The 13,520-nt window shown below is 56.2% G+C and overlaps 1 long non-coding RNA gene across 1 annotated transcript; it reads left to right on the top strand.

Annotated features, from left to right (window-relative positions):
* The first annotated feature begins 2,222 nt into the window (after nt 1-2,222).
* On the top strand, nt 2,223-7,081 carry LOC135894630 (uncharacterized). Its single transcript, XR_010562380.1, has 3 exons — nt 2,223-2,307; nt 2,549-2,590; nt 6,892-7,081. It is a non-coding gene; the product is annotated as an uncharacterized LOC135894630 (long non-coding RNA).
* The last annotated feature ends 6,439 nt before the right edge of the window (nt 7,082-13,520 follow it).

Genomic DNA, 13,520 nt, shown 5'->3' with positions numbered 1-13,520 from the left:
GAGCAGGTGGGACTTAATGAGCCCATGTTTACTCGGTGGTTCGAAGATGAGGCAGGCGGTGTGTCGTTGCCATCGGACGGAGACAATGGTCATTGTTCGTGATACTGTAGCACCTAGAGGCTGCCTCCAGGATCGGGGCCTTCCTGTGCTGGACGCTGTTCCTACACCTAGTGGGAGGTAGTTTCTGCCACAAATGACTTGCGAGACAAAAGGTGGGAGGGGGGATACTGAGGCACGGCGGTGCCGTGACTTGTCCAAGGTCACCCAGGAGTAGAATCCAGGTTTCCTGAGTCACGGGCAAGTGCCCTACCCACTAGACTGCACTGCCGCTGTGCAGCACAGTCCAACATGTATGTTCCTGGCTGCTCAGTGCCCGTAGGCTCATGGGTATCGGGCAGCCTCGGAGCCATTAGGTCCGGCCCTGTGTCGCTGAAGTGTGGCCGTGCCTGGCTGCGCGTACTGATTAGTCACTTTCAGCCCCTTGGTGACAGTGCAGAGCCGGTGGCTTTATCTGTGTGTTCGCACCATCTCCCCCTCCCCCTCCCCAGGGTCACTAGGGTAGATTACAGCTATGGGACTGGAAAGGGGAGACCTGGGCCAACCTGCCTGTTGCGGAGTCATTACAGGAGCGAGCATGTGTCTGCAGAGAACACAAGGGATGGACAGTCACGCCCTGCCCTGAGGCGTGATCTCCTCTGGGTCCTCTGTCCTCCACCTCCGTCTGACTCGGCTCAGAGAGCGCTCAGGACCTGGGTCCCAGCGCGGGAGACCTAGTGTGACTTGGGTCCAAGCCCTGTCAGTCTGCAGTGCGGGCGGAGGTCGAGCCGCAGACCCGAGTCAGCAGGTCTGCGCGGTGCAGTGTGGACGTGTTAGCACCTGGATCCGGTAGCTGTAAAGCAAGTGCAGGCTTGGGAGCGCCGAGTCCAGGAGCCCGGGTCCCACAGACCAGAGTTTCCAATGCCATGTAGACGAAACCTTAGTGGGAAGGTGACTCCCCACCCCGTTTTCCCCGCTCTATCTGCTCTCCCCCCTGGTTAGCCAGGGGCCCTGTAAATGGTAAATTCCTGGCACTAGGAGCTATCGGAGCATTTCCCAAGGGCCTGGCTGTTGTCTCTGCCGCATGCTCCGAGCAGGCTGGGGTGGTACCAGATGAAGATGCTTTGCCCCCTCTAGCTTATGCAGCTTCCCTCCATGAACGGAGCCTGGCTGCTCCCTCTGAGGCCGGCTAACGTCAGCCCCGTTCCGTGTGTGGGGAAAACGAAGCCCAGAGAAGTGAAGCTGCTTGCCCCAAATCACAAAATGCGTTCACAGCAGGAGCAGGAAGAGATCCCAGGAGCCAGGGCTCTAATCCCTGAGCCTTCTGCCTTCCTAAATGCTTGTGCCCACGGGCCGGCAGCCGCTTCATGACACTGGCAGTTATTAGCTGTGGTGGGGGGGGGGGGGGAGATCTGTTTTTTTAATCTGGATCCGCTCTTGAGAGCGAGCAGCCGCTGACTGCCCAACTCCAGTGTGGGTGGGCGGGCACTGCCTGTCTAGAGAGCCGTTCCCCTTGTCCGCCTGTTAACAGCTGATACCCAGCCGCAGAAGGTGAAAGGGAGCAGCCTTGCTGAATTCCCCCTGTGATGAGCCTTAGCCTCTCTATGGCACCCGTCACCCCACAGAGCAGCTGTGAAATGCAGCCCCCTCTGGGCAGAGGGCAGCAGCCAATTCAGAGCATGCTACTCCGGCAGTGGGCAGGAAGAGAATTTGACCAAGGTTACTGGGGCAAACCCTGCCTCTCACAAATTCTGCCCGGGGGTATTTGAACCCCAGATGGAGCAGACAAGGACACTCAGTTCCTCTGCATTGTTCAGGCTGTAGCCGGCTAAGACAGATGCTGCAAACTTTGGGACAGATTCTCAGGGGTGTAAATTGGCATCACAGCAGTGACTTCAACAGTGCCACAGCGATTCACGCTAGCTGAGGAGCTTTTTGCTTACAGCTCTGTGCCCAGGCCGGCTGCTAGCGGTGTCTGGCACACGGCTGGCTGTGTAGAGTTTAAAGCACTTTCTATCTGAGCTGCAGAGTTTTCTAGGGCTTCATAGTAGCTTGGAAGATGCTTTAATCCAGAGAGCTTTCCTCAACTCTCCCTAAGTGAGAACCCTCCCCTGTGGCTTGCGGTTGGTCAGACACCTTCTCTGCATCACGCTTGGGAAGTCTTGAAATAGGCTTTGGTTGTCAGACAGGTCTCTGCTGCTGATGTCCTCAAGCCTACAAGCCAGCCCTGCTAGTCCAGCTCCTTCCGCTCTTTGCAATCAATCTGTCCAGGTGAGAGACGCGTGCCGGGAGCGATGCCCTCCACCGCCCTGCCCCACGAGCATTTGCACCAAATCCAAGTGGTCGTGATCTGCACTCACTCAGCGCTGGGGCATGTGGCTACCCAAACTGCAGGGCAAACTCTGGTGTCTCCTGTGCAGAGTTAGGGATTGTGGCAGCTGCACCCATCTACACCAGCTGGAGGATCTGGTCCAGTAGCGTTAATAACAGGTAACCATTTGCTCTCCTCTAGCGCTCGTCATCTGAGGATCTCAAAGCACTTCACAGACATACGGTAATTTGATTAAGCCTGACAACCCCGCTGCGGAGTAGGTCAGGGATTATATACAGCAGGGTGTTCTCTAGAGGGGAGAGCATGTAGCAACCGTAGGCATTGGGACTTCCAGCTCTGCCACTGATTTGTTGTATGACCTTGGGCAAGTCACTTTGCCTTTCTGTATAATGGGGAGAAATAAGCGTGTGCTTCAGAGGGGGGATGTAAGGTTATTTTGTGCATGAATGCCGGTGAAGTGCTTTGAGGGCCTCTGATAGAAAGTGCAAGGTAAGTGTTCCTTGTGGCTCACTTCACCCAACACTGACATGCAGCCACCTCTGGGGTGGAATTGCAGCAGTTGTTTAACAGCACACAGCAACAGCGTAGATTGGAGAGCAGAGAAGCTTGCTCTGTCCAATGGAAAGTGCAAGGAAAGAATTCAAGGTAAGCCAGAGGGGACCACCAAGCTCTAGTAAAAAGTGCCTGAGGATCACAGGGAGTCAGGGCCACATCTGTCTAAACAGATGGCACTCCCAAATGACCAGGATAATCTTGAGGGGGATCAGTACTGGCTGATTCACTACCGAACTGCCCACCTGCACCTTGGAGGTCTCCCATCCAAGTTCTTACCACCAGGCCAAGCCCCCTTAGCTTGTGAGATCTGGCAGCATCCCAGCGTGAGGTGGATTGGCTGCTGGGACGGGATACTCGCCGTTCTTACTGGCAGGCAGGGCGGTGGTGGGGAGGCTGCGTTTCTTCAGATGGGCTTTCAGCACAAACCCCTAATGAAAAGAGCGGCCAGCCGCGCGGCCCCATCTGGCTGGCTGATTTGTAGGGTGGCGAGCCTGGGATGCAGGCGAGGACAGCATTGGGGCGGAGGGGTTCTTCGCTCCTCCAAAGGATCCAAACGCCTTCCCACCGCCATCTCCCTAGTACAGTCACCTAGCAAAGGAGGAAGAGGTTGAGACTCCCTGGCCCATGGAAACCAGCATGACAGCCCTGCCTGGGTGAGAGGCAGGTGTAATCCTGTGCAAATTCCCCATCCCCTAGCCCCAGGCCTTGCCCACCTGCCGCCCCTCCCTCCTCATCCAACCCTGGGCACCTACCCACAGTCTTCACGACGCCCCACTATCCTGACCCACAGCACCCACTGCTATTCCAATGCCAGCTCCCCCCCGTCTCTCCCTCTGCCGCTCAGCCCCGGCCCCCTCCGGAGCAGCCCCCGGTGCTGATTTTGGGGGTGGGTTTGTGCGGTGATCTCCCTCACGTAGGCAGTGGCTCAAACCCGGTGAAAGCGAGCCCCAGTCTGTCTCTTTCCCTCCCCCGCTTGGCCCTCTGAGCAAGAGCCGCTGTCTGGGTTTCCTGTCCCATCGTTTGAGGGGCTCGGAGGTGGAAGTGTGGCATTTTGGGGAGAGGGGTAGGATCCTTGCAATCCCCTAGGGCGTGGCTAGCGGGGCTGAACTTGTTGGGGATTTCCAGTGAGGCCTCCCAGCCCCCGTGAGCAGCTTCCTGGAGTTATTGGCGTCTCTGATTCGGAGGGCGAGATCCGGGAGCCTGGCCTGAGCTGATCCTCCTCCTGCCCTGGGAGAGAGAGAGAGAACGCTGCCTCTCCACTGGCCCGATCCTGCAGGGTGCAAAGCTCTGTTGGCTTCAGCGTGGGAACCCTGCCCGCCCAGGCCCTGGGTGATGTGCAGATTGGGACCTTCTCTTATTGCCCCTCCTCCTGGTTCCTACACCCCCTTGGGGGGACTCCCCACCCCACCCCGTTGCCTTGTGCCGCGGCTCCCCTCTGACCCAGCTCTCCTTTGCTGCAGATGCCCATCGCAGTGCAGCAGGCCCTGCTGAGTGAGATTTCTAGGTCAGCCTTCCTCGCTCTCCGACGGCCACCCCGTCAGCTCCCCAGCCGCCTTGTCTCTGCTCTGCTGGCCGGGGGGCTCTCCCTGCCTTTGTGGGGCCAGCACCGCCTTTGCACACGGCCTCTCCAGGCAGAGATGCTCCCTCTGCCCCGACGTGACCCCCTCCCCTGACAGAGGTCGGGGGGCTGGACCCCTTTGGCAAGGGCAGAGTCACAGCTGGGAAGGTGCAGACGTGCGGGCTGTGGGGCACTGCCTTCAGGATGTGCCCTGCGGGTCCTGCTCCTTCATCCCCCCCCTCCCGATCCCCACGCCTTTGCAGGCCGGCTCGGCTCCGTGCTGTCCTCTCTTCCAGCCACTAAACCCGGGGCGTGGGCTTCCCGCAGCAAGGCACCGATCTGGTGCTGTGGAGCCATGGACGGGCTGGGGGGAGCGGGTGAGACTAACTCAAGCCCCCAGGGGACATGGGGATGGATCTTTCCCTTCACCAATCACCCCCCTCCTCCCCCCCACAAATTGCCCCTGGAGGCAAGACATGCAGCGGGGCTGGTGCAGAGCCATCGCCCGGGTGCCTGCTACAGGTTCGGCCCATCTGTCTGCACAGGGCTGCAAGCTAACCCCTAACCCGCCACCCCTCCCCATGCTGGGGAACCCATTTCCCTGCCTTAGCAAGGAGGGGAGCTCCCAGGGCAGCAGGGACCTGTTTAATCCCAGCTGGGGAAACCAGGGCTCCTTGGGGGGCCCATCCAGAATCTACATCTGGAGTCTTCACTCTTATGCCAGTAGTACCTGAAGGCCCCCTGGCACTGGGGGCTGCATGAACCGCGTCCGAGAGAGACATTTGGCCCATCCAACTGGGCAAGGGAGCCAGAGGCCCTGAATGGGGAAGCCAATTGTAGGCTGCAGGTGGCAGAGTCGGGACTAGAACCCAGATCTTTGGCGCTCTACCCACTAGACGATGCTGCCTGCTTCCTCGGCTATCCCCTGAAATGGCTGGCTTGCGCTGGCAGGGCCCTCTCTGGCTGGCATCTGGGCCGACTGTCGCGAGCTGCGGACCGTGATGCTGCAGCAGTGCAGTGAGTGCATCGGGAAATCGTTTTTCCCTGGAATCTCGGTCCGTTTGTCAACGGACCTTCCCCTGTCCGAATGGGAGACTCGCGGCCGGGCTGCCTGGCTAGCTCGGTCTCCTCCGTCTCTGGTGGCAATCCCGTTAGCAGAGGATTAGCTCAGAAGATGCAAGATGTGTTTGGGTATCAGTAAAGCCCTGCATCGCTGTGTGTGTGCTCTGCCTTCAGGGGAGCGTCTGGCCTGGCGCTACAGGGAGAAGGGGTGAGATCCTGCTGCTGTTGAAATCAAGGGAGGCTTGGATGGGGAGCAGGGCTTGATCCTGGAGCGGTGTGGATGGATTTGTCATAGAGAAACGTTCAGAGTTAAAAAATGACTTTCCATTGTTGCTCTGGGTGCCGGATAATCATCATTTGTAAATCTCGAGCGCTTTGCATCTGTCGACCTCAAAGCACTTTACAAAGGAGGTCAGTATCACTACCCCTCAGATGGGGAAACTGAGGCACAGAGGGGCACCAACTTGCCCAAGGTCACCCAGCTGGTCAGTGGAAGGATGGTTTTGTGGTTAAAGTGCTAGGACTCAGGAGGCCTGGGTTCGCTTCGCAAGTCATTCATCTCTCTGTGCTTCTGTTCCCCGTCTGTAAAATGGGATCATCATGGTTTCTGTCTTGTCTATTTGGACTGTAAATCCTCTGGGCCAGGGGTCGTCTTTTGCCGTGTCTGCCCAGCACCTGGCACAGCGGGGCCCTGGTCTTGGTGGGTCATAGAAATACCACTGGACTAGAATGTCACTGCTGCCCCTTACTGGAGGGAATCGGAACTGCTCATCTGTGTGTCAGAAGTCCTATACTGCTGATAGCTGTTGGCGCTGCTTCCTTTGCATTTGGAAGAGGAGGATCCCAGCTCTCGTGGTCGAGTGCTGAGTGACCCCCAGGTTGTCTGCGGTGGCGAGGGCTTGCTTTGTGGAAGGCACCTGCTTGTTCCTGGTCAGCTGGGTCAGTAGCTTAGTTCGCACCTGCTTGGCTCTCTCCAGCTAGGCAGACAGGAAGCTGTGCTCGAGGGCAGCAAAGCCACGCATGCTGTACAGGGCCCCGTTCTCCTCCGACTCACAGCATCGCTGACTCCGGCCCTCCACTAGCGCAAGGGGAGAATCGAGCCCGCCGGGCGCATGGGCCTGTAGATATATAAATCTCCCTCCCACGTGCCCAGGGCTCCTCCAGTGGCAGATCCTGGGGGTCCGGCTCAGTCTAGCCAGTTCTGGGGAGAAGCCTAATCCGCAGAAGGAGGTGGCCCATCACCCTGCCCCTTCTTCTGCAGGAGGGAGGGGAAAACTAGGGTGTCCTGCCTCGTAGCCCTGGAATTGGGAGGGACCCAAAGCCTCTGACTGTTGTTGCTCTCCAGCAGGGCTCCTCCGACAGGCTGGCCACGAGGGATGCCTGAGACCCTGGGCTGGCGATAGAGCTGCAACCAGCCACGCCTCCTGGGAACGCTGTCAGACGCCCGCCAAGCCGCTTGCTTCCCAAAGACCCTTCGCCGACCGGTCTCTGGCCAGGACGCCGCCTGCCTACCGGACAACATGAACTCCCAGAACGAGTCAGGTGAGCGGGGAGCTCGGTCGGCTCCCTGCCCTGGGCGGGGACAGGGTTGTGGTTCGTACCTGCGGCTCGTGGCTCTAAGCTGGGGGAGGCAGGAGGCGGCCTAGAGGGGCGTGCTTTGAGTATGCGGTTTCCAGCTACTTGGAACCAATGGGTCATCGCCTAGCAGGAACGGCTCTGCTATAGACTGGCTTCCAGGCGGCTTTCTCTTAAATTCTCCAAGTCTTCGCTCTGAGTGGGGGGGGGGAGGGAGTGTGTGTGAGGTGGCTGCTGCCATCCACCCCAGAAGTGGCTGCATTTCAGCGGGTGCTCCAGAGACGCAGGTGCCGGGATCTGCAGCCCCCTACTTGTGTGTGAATGAGCCTGTTGGGGCAAACGAAGTTCTTTGGCCTAGGCCCGGATGAAAGGGGAAATGCTGTCGACTGGGGCGAGTCCCTGTTTGCTCTGGCGTCGTTGTTTGCAGTGTGGTAGCTGGGTTGGACCCAGGCTATTAGAGGGACGAGGTGGGTGAGGTAAGACGAGCGCTGTATAACTCGAAAGCTGGTCTCTCTCACCGACGGAAGCTGGGCCAATAAAAGATGTCACCTAACGTGCCTTGCTCTGCTCGCATTGGTTATGTTAGTGGCTTGGCAGAAGGAGGTGGGGAGCCAGACTCTCGGTCGTCGGGCAGCCCACAGACCGGTTCTAACCTATACGGATGGGGAGCTGCCCCCCCCCCCCCCCACCAGATGTCCGCTTCCATGGGAACAGGCCCAGCACTGCAGCGAGGGAGCCTTAGATTTGGGGGAACAGGCCTAATGGAGTGGCAGATTTGCCAGCAGCAGAAGCCAAGTTGGAGAGCTGATGTGACGGGGGTTTCCTGTTCGGGTGGCAAAGTTGTTAAGGAGCAGAAAGGCAGCAATCTCCTGTCACTTCAGGGGGTGTGTGTTTGAGATCCTGCTCTCCGTACATTCCACCCCAGAGCTCTGAACTGGTGGTTTCCAGTTCCCAAAAGAGCAGGCCTTTGTCCGCCCCCGTAGCCCAGCCGGGCCGGGGGGAACCGGGAGCTCTGTTCATCTCATGTCTGTCGCATGCAGTGTAAAGGGATGTTGCGTCTCTGCTGCGGGCACTTTCCAGCCCAGGGTCTCCCCTCTGCTGCTGGGAAGTTACAGGTCGACCTGGGGCTTGGTATAGTGCTAACTGGGGGCTGACCCATGGTGCCGGGCAGGCTGGCGTTGGTTCAGGCCTGGAGTATTCTCCCTGTTTTACCCCTGAAGAAACGGAGACGCGGGGACGGGTAGTGACTTGCCAGCCAGTGTTCGAGCTGGGAAGAGAACCCAGGCGTCCTGTGCTTTCACCGCGAGGCCACGTGTCTCCTGTCCTCGTTGGCCGGCAAAGTCACGTGTTGTGCTGACTTTCTGTGGAAGAGCAGGGAGGCCAGTGTGGTGTCAGAGGCTCGGGTTGGGGAAATCCTGCCGTGGGCGTACAGGCTTCCGGGGCCAGGGCATCTCCGTCCCGGCGAGGTACCAAGGGACACATCAGTTGTCCCTGCTGGGGATCGGGGGAGTATCCTCAGTGGGAAAGACCCATTCGGTCCTCTGGTCCCTGCTCCTGCCAGCGCTCGATTGTTCCCCAGAACATATGTGCTCAGAGATGCTGAGTGCCCAGTACGGCCCAGTATATATTTAATAAACCTCTTCACGTTTGGTCCTGGGGGGTTGCATTGTCCGTGCAGGCTGAGAATGGCACAGCACGTGTCTCCTCTGCCCGGGGGGTGCCCGGGTGAAGTTACACCCCCTGTTGATCTGTTAGCTCCGTGGTTCTGAGAGATGTGGGCAGATATGTTGGGGAATCTGTTGGGGTTTTGAGGTTCTTTGATCTCTGTGCCTGGTGTACCTTGTATTGTAACATTTTGGGTTGCTTGCTGCAGTGTGTGTGTCCCCCCTACCCTCTACTGGGTGGAATTGGGAGTGCTTGACTGTGTGTCAGAAGACCTATACAGCAGAGTGCTCGTGAAGATTCCCCTTTGGCTCGAGTGCAACACAGATAATGGTGTGTGTGTGGGGGGGGGGGCACCGCAGGACCTTGGAACGCAGCTCCCAGGCCTGGATTGTGGTGACAGAGCCAGGCAGTTTAGCTGGCTAAAGAGGCTCGTTCGAAGTAATTGAATGTCCTTTTTACAAAAAAAGAGAAAGCAAAAGCAAGCTGTAAACAAAGGTTGCGAGGAGCGAGATGGCAGCCGAGCGGTCTCCTTGGCAACAGCACATTTGTGGGCACTGGAGCCCCGGCTGGGAGCAGGCCTCTCGGCGGTTCTGGAAGACGTGCCTGGAAAGCCGCTGCTGTGTGTGTTGCCGTTGAATTTGTGATCCCTGCAGGCCTAATTGATGTGTCTGGAAATGCTCAGGCCAGGGTGGGACGATCCTTTTTTGTGTTCAGCCCCCCCACTTCCCGCCCCCCCCCCCCCCCGGGCTGTTGCATTGTGCTGTAACCAAGCTGTGGGGGCTGGTGGAGGGCGTGGGACGGGGAGCGGCTTGCTTGGGGTGAGGAGCCTTTGCTTGCCCCTTGCTGGCATTTCTGAGTAGGGCCCCATCCAACTCAGCTGAGGGCCCTGGCGTGCCAGGTGCTGTACACGCAGCGTGGGAGACAGGAGCAGGGCCGACCGAGCAGCCCACCGGGCAGGCTGCCCCGGCGCCAGGGCTCCATCTCCGAGAAAACGTTCGGTAGGATCCTGTGGGCTTCCCCCGCTGGATGGGAAACTGACCAAGGATGACCCTGTGGCTGAGGCACTGAGCTGGGACTCAGGATGGCTGGAGAAAATTCCTGCCTCGGCTCCAGACTCTGTGTGACCTTGGGGATGAGTGCCAGACCCATTTTACAGATGGGGAACCAAGGCGCAATCGTGCCTGGGCATCTCAGTCGAGGATCAAGACTTTAGGCTGCCAGGCACTAATAATACCACTCGCTCCCTCCCCCACCGCTTTGTCTGGCTTGTCTCTAGCTTATAAACTCTTTGGGTCCAGGACTGGCTCTTACTATGTGTTCATCCAGCGCCAGGCACAATGGTGCCCTGATCTCGGTCAGGGCTCCTCGTCCCGCACTAATCATTTGATCCTTTAGTTTTCCCTTCTGTCTGGTCCTCCTGAGGGAGTGCTCTCTTAGTGAAATACAGAGGTGCTGACCTGCACTTATTAGCTTGTGAAAACCCAATTCCCCCGGCTGCTGCTGCTGCCGAAGTAAGTTTATTTCATCGGAGAAATCAGCCCTGCTGGAACTTTTTTTCTTCCTGTCGGACTAAGGCAGTGGGTATCAGTACCCGGAAGAGCACTGGCTGTTTAACTGTTCTGTATGGAACCTTCAAACTCTGAAGCCAGGTGCTTAGAGGGAGGCGTTGGGCATTACGTTCTGCAGACGGCAGTGCAATTGCTAACCAAGTTGGCATTTAAGTGGTCCTAATTCGGCTTTAAAGCTAACCGCCTGTGACTGGGGAAAGTTCACGTGTCCCTGGGGGATGATGCTTTGGCCCTGGGAAGAGGCAAAAGGGACAATCGCTCACCAGTCGTTTACCGGGTAAACCTGTGGCTCTCAACCTTCCCAGACGACTGGACCCCTTTCAGGAGTCTGATTGGTCCTGCGTACCCCCGAGTTTCACCTCACTTAAAAACGACTTGCTTGCAAAATCAGACCGAAAAATACGCAAGTGTCACCGCCGCCGGCTGTTACTGAACAGTTGCTGACTTTCTCACTTTTACCCTATAATTATACAATCAATCGATTGGAATATAAATCTTGTACTTACATTTCAGTGGCTAGTCTATAGAGCAGTATAAACAAGTCAGTGTCTGTATGAAATTGTAGTTTGTACTGGCTTCGCTAGTGCTTTTTTATGTCGCCTGTTGTAAAACTAGGCAAATATCTAGGTGAGCTGATTTTCCCCCCCGGAAGACCTCTGAGTACCCCCAGATGTTTGCGTACCCCTGGTCTAAACCATCGTCACAGCTGGAAGGGTTGCTGGGGTGGGGGGAGGGATGGAATTCCTGTCAAGTGTCTCCCCCAGCTTCAAGCTCCACCGTGATAGCTGGTGCAAATGAGCAGTGGGTGGGCTTGTAATTGGAGCTCTGACCTAGAACTCAAGAGATCTGGGTTCAATCTCAGCTCTGCCACAGACTTTTTGGGTGACCGTGGGCAAGTCGCTGGCCCTTTCTGTGCCTCAGTGCCCCAAGTATAAAATGAGAAAAATCCTTCCTTTGTCTACTTAGATTGGAAGCTCCTTGGGGTAGAGACTCTCTGTACAGCACCTTGACCAATAGGGCTTCCATAGTACAAACAAACATACCAGTGAAACTGACATTGTCGGCCATCATTAGGGTTCAGAGTCAACACATCAGCAGTTGCAGCTGGAAACCTAGCCTCAGCAGGCCAGGCAAGGTGACACTTGATGGGCCTGGTGTTTTTAGAGTCGGGGGGGCGGGGGAGCCTGTCAGCTTTCGGAATTCACAGGGTCCATGGATTCTTACCATCCTGGGGGGTGAGAAATCCGGATGATACCAAGTGTCCCCAGCCCCCTCCTCCCTTTCAAAAGCAGAGTAGGTTATATAAACACTGCTGCTCGGCTCCCTTCCGGCTCTTCTCCAGTGGTCGGGCTGGGAATAGTTGGGCTGCCTGCATTAAGGAAGTGTCATGGAATTGCCACTGCATCTTCTCCATCCCCCCCTCCCTAGGCGGAGTTCACATTGCTTTCCCTTCCCCTTCCTGGCTCTGGACTCCCTTCCCTGAGCGTCATCGAAGAGCCCTGCGGCTAGTCGTAAGAAATGAATTAAGCCAGAAAGGGAAATGCGGCTTGTTCCCGCCTTGTGCTGCGTCACCCAAGCTCTCCGACCTCCTCGATTTCTGGGAGCCTGGTGGGCTGGGATCTCCTGTTGCTGATCTCTGGATGTAGCTGTTCCCTAAACCATCCAGGGTCCCCCACTGCACTTAGGGCCTGATTCTCCAGGGCCCTGCACCTCGATAGCACCAGTAGGGAATGGATGCAAACCGCTGCCGTTGGGATTTGGTTGCATTTCACACCCGCTTTGCGCTGGTGTAAACGACCACGTGCAGGTTCAGAGCCATGGAGAATCAGGTCCTGGATATTTTCAGAGAGTTGCTTTGCACCTGGAAAGTTGCAGTTTTGATCTTCCTGTCATTTTTTCACTAATTAAAAAAAAAAATTAAGAAACAATGCAGGAAAGGCTTTGTCTAGTGCTTTGAGCATGGGGTTCTACAAATACCTGGCTGTTATATGCCCTTTTCCTCCATAGATCTCAAAGTGCATTACAAAGCAGCTCAGTATCGCTATCCCCATTTTACAGATGGGGAAACTGAGGCACAGAGCAGGGAAGTGACTTGCCCAAGTCACCCAGTAGCACTGCTGGGATTAGATAACCAGGTCCCCAGAGTCCCAGTCCAGTGCTCTGTCCTGAGTTCTAATCCTGTCTCTGCCACTGAGTCGCTGTATGACCTTGAGTGCAAGTCGTGCCTCAGTTTCCCCATCTGTAAGGTTAAAAAATGCTAAGCAGCCAGCTGCTCCCATTGGGGAGCTCTAACTAGAGGCCCAAGTGTCGGCCCCCGTTTCTGAATGTTTGGTCTGAGTGTCTGATCCAATAGATGTATGTAACTATTGATAGAAAAGAATGAGGCAGAGGGGAGACCCTGGGCTCCTTGGCCTACTGGGCAAATCCTTGTTTGCCTTTATTAAAAAAAAATAATAAGAACAAGGAAACGAGACCCCGAGCGCCCTGTCCATGTGGCTGAGGTTTTACAAACAACACTGAGAGCCAAGTTCTGTTTCCCACAGCAACCCCAATCCTCCTGCAATGCTCATAGATCATGGCAGAGAAGTTCCTCTTTATAATTAGCAATAGAAAACCCTTAAAACGCACACGCTCAGTGAAGTTACGACTGCTGGGAGCCACATGACTTTGTTTCCTGGCTCCGTGAACTTGTAAAATCTCAGCCTGAACGCGCCCTGCTAAATCCAAGACAAATTCATGATTATAAAATGCCGGCTTTTCATTAAAGCATCGTCCATCCCAGGATTTGAAGGTGCTTTACTGACATTTAATTAAAGGCTTGTATCAACCCTGGGAGGTATGTTAATCAGGATTATTCTCGGTTTGCGAATGGGGAAACTGAGGCAGAGAAGCGCAATCACTTGGCTGAGGTCACGCCGTAATGATTTGGATGCAGAGCAGAACACACAACTTCTGACCCGCCTCAGTCTCTGGCTCTAACCACTCGTCTTCCTCACTGTTCCCGTGACTCATCTGGTCAGAGAGTAAGTCATGCGGGAACTCTTTATATTTTTTTGGCATTTAATCTTTGGCTATTTAATACTGAAATCTGCTTAAATAAGCAGCTCATGTGATCGGAGATTAGGCTTGTGTGTTCCTTCTGGAGTGGTTCCTGTTAATAGGAGATTGG

Source organism: Emys orbicularis, chromosome 25 (assembly GCF_028017835.1).
Source record: "Emys orbicularis isolate rEmyOrb1 chromosome 25, rEmyOrb1.hap1, whole genome shotgun sequence".
Classification (NCBI taxonomy): domain Eukaryota; kingdom Metazoa; phylum Chordata; order Testudines; family Emydidae; genus Emys; species Emys orbicularis.
This window is presented reverse-complemented; position numbering and strand designations above follow the sequence as displayed.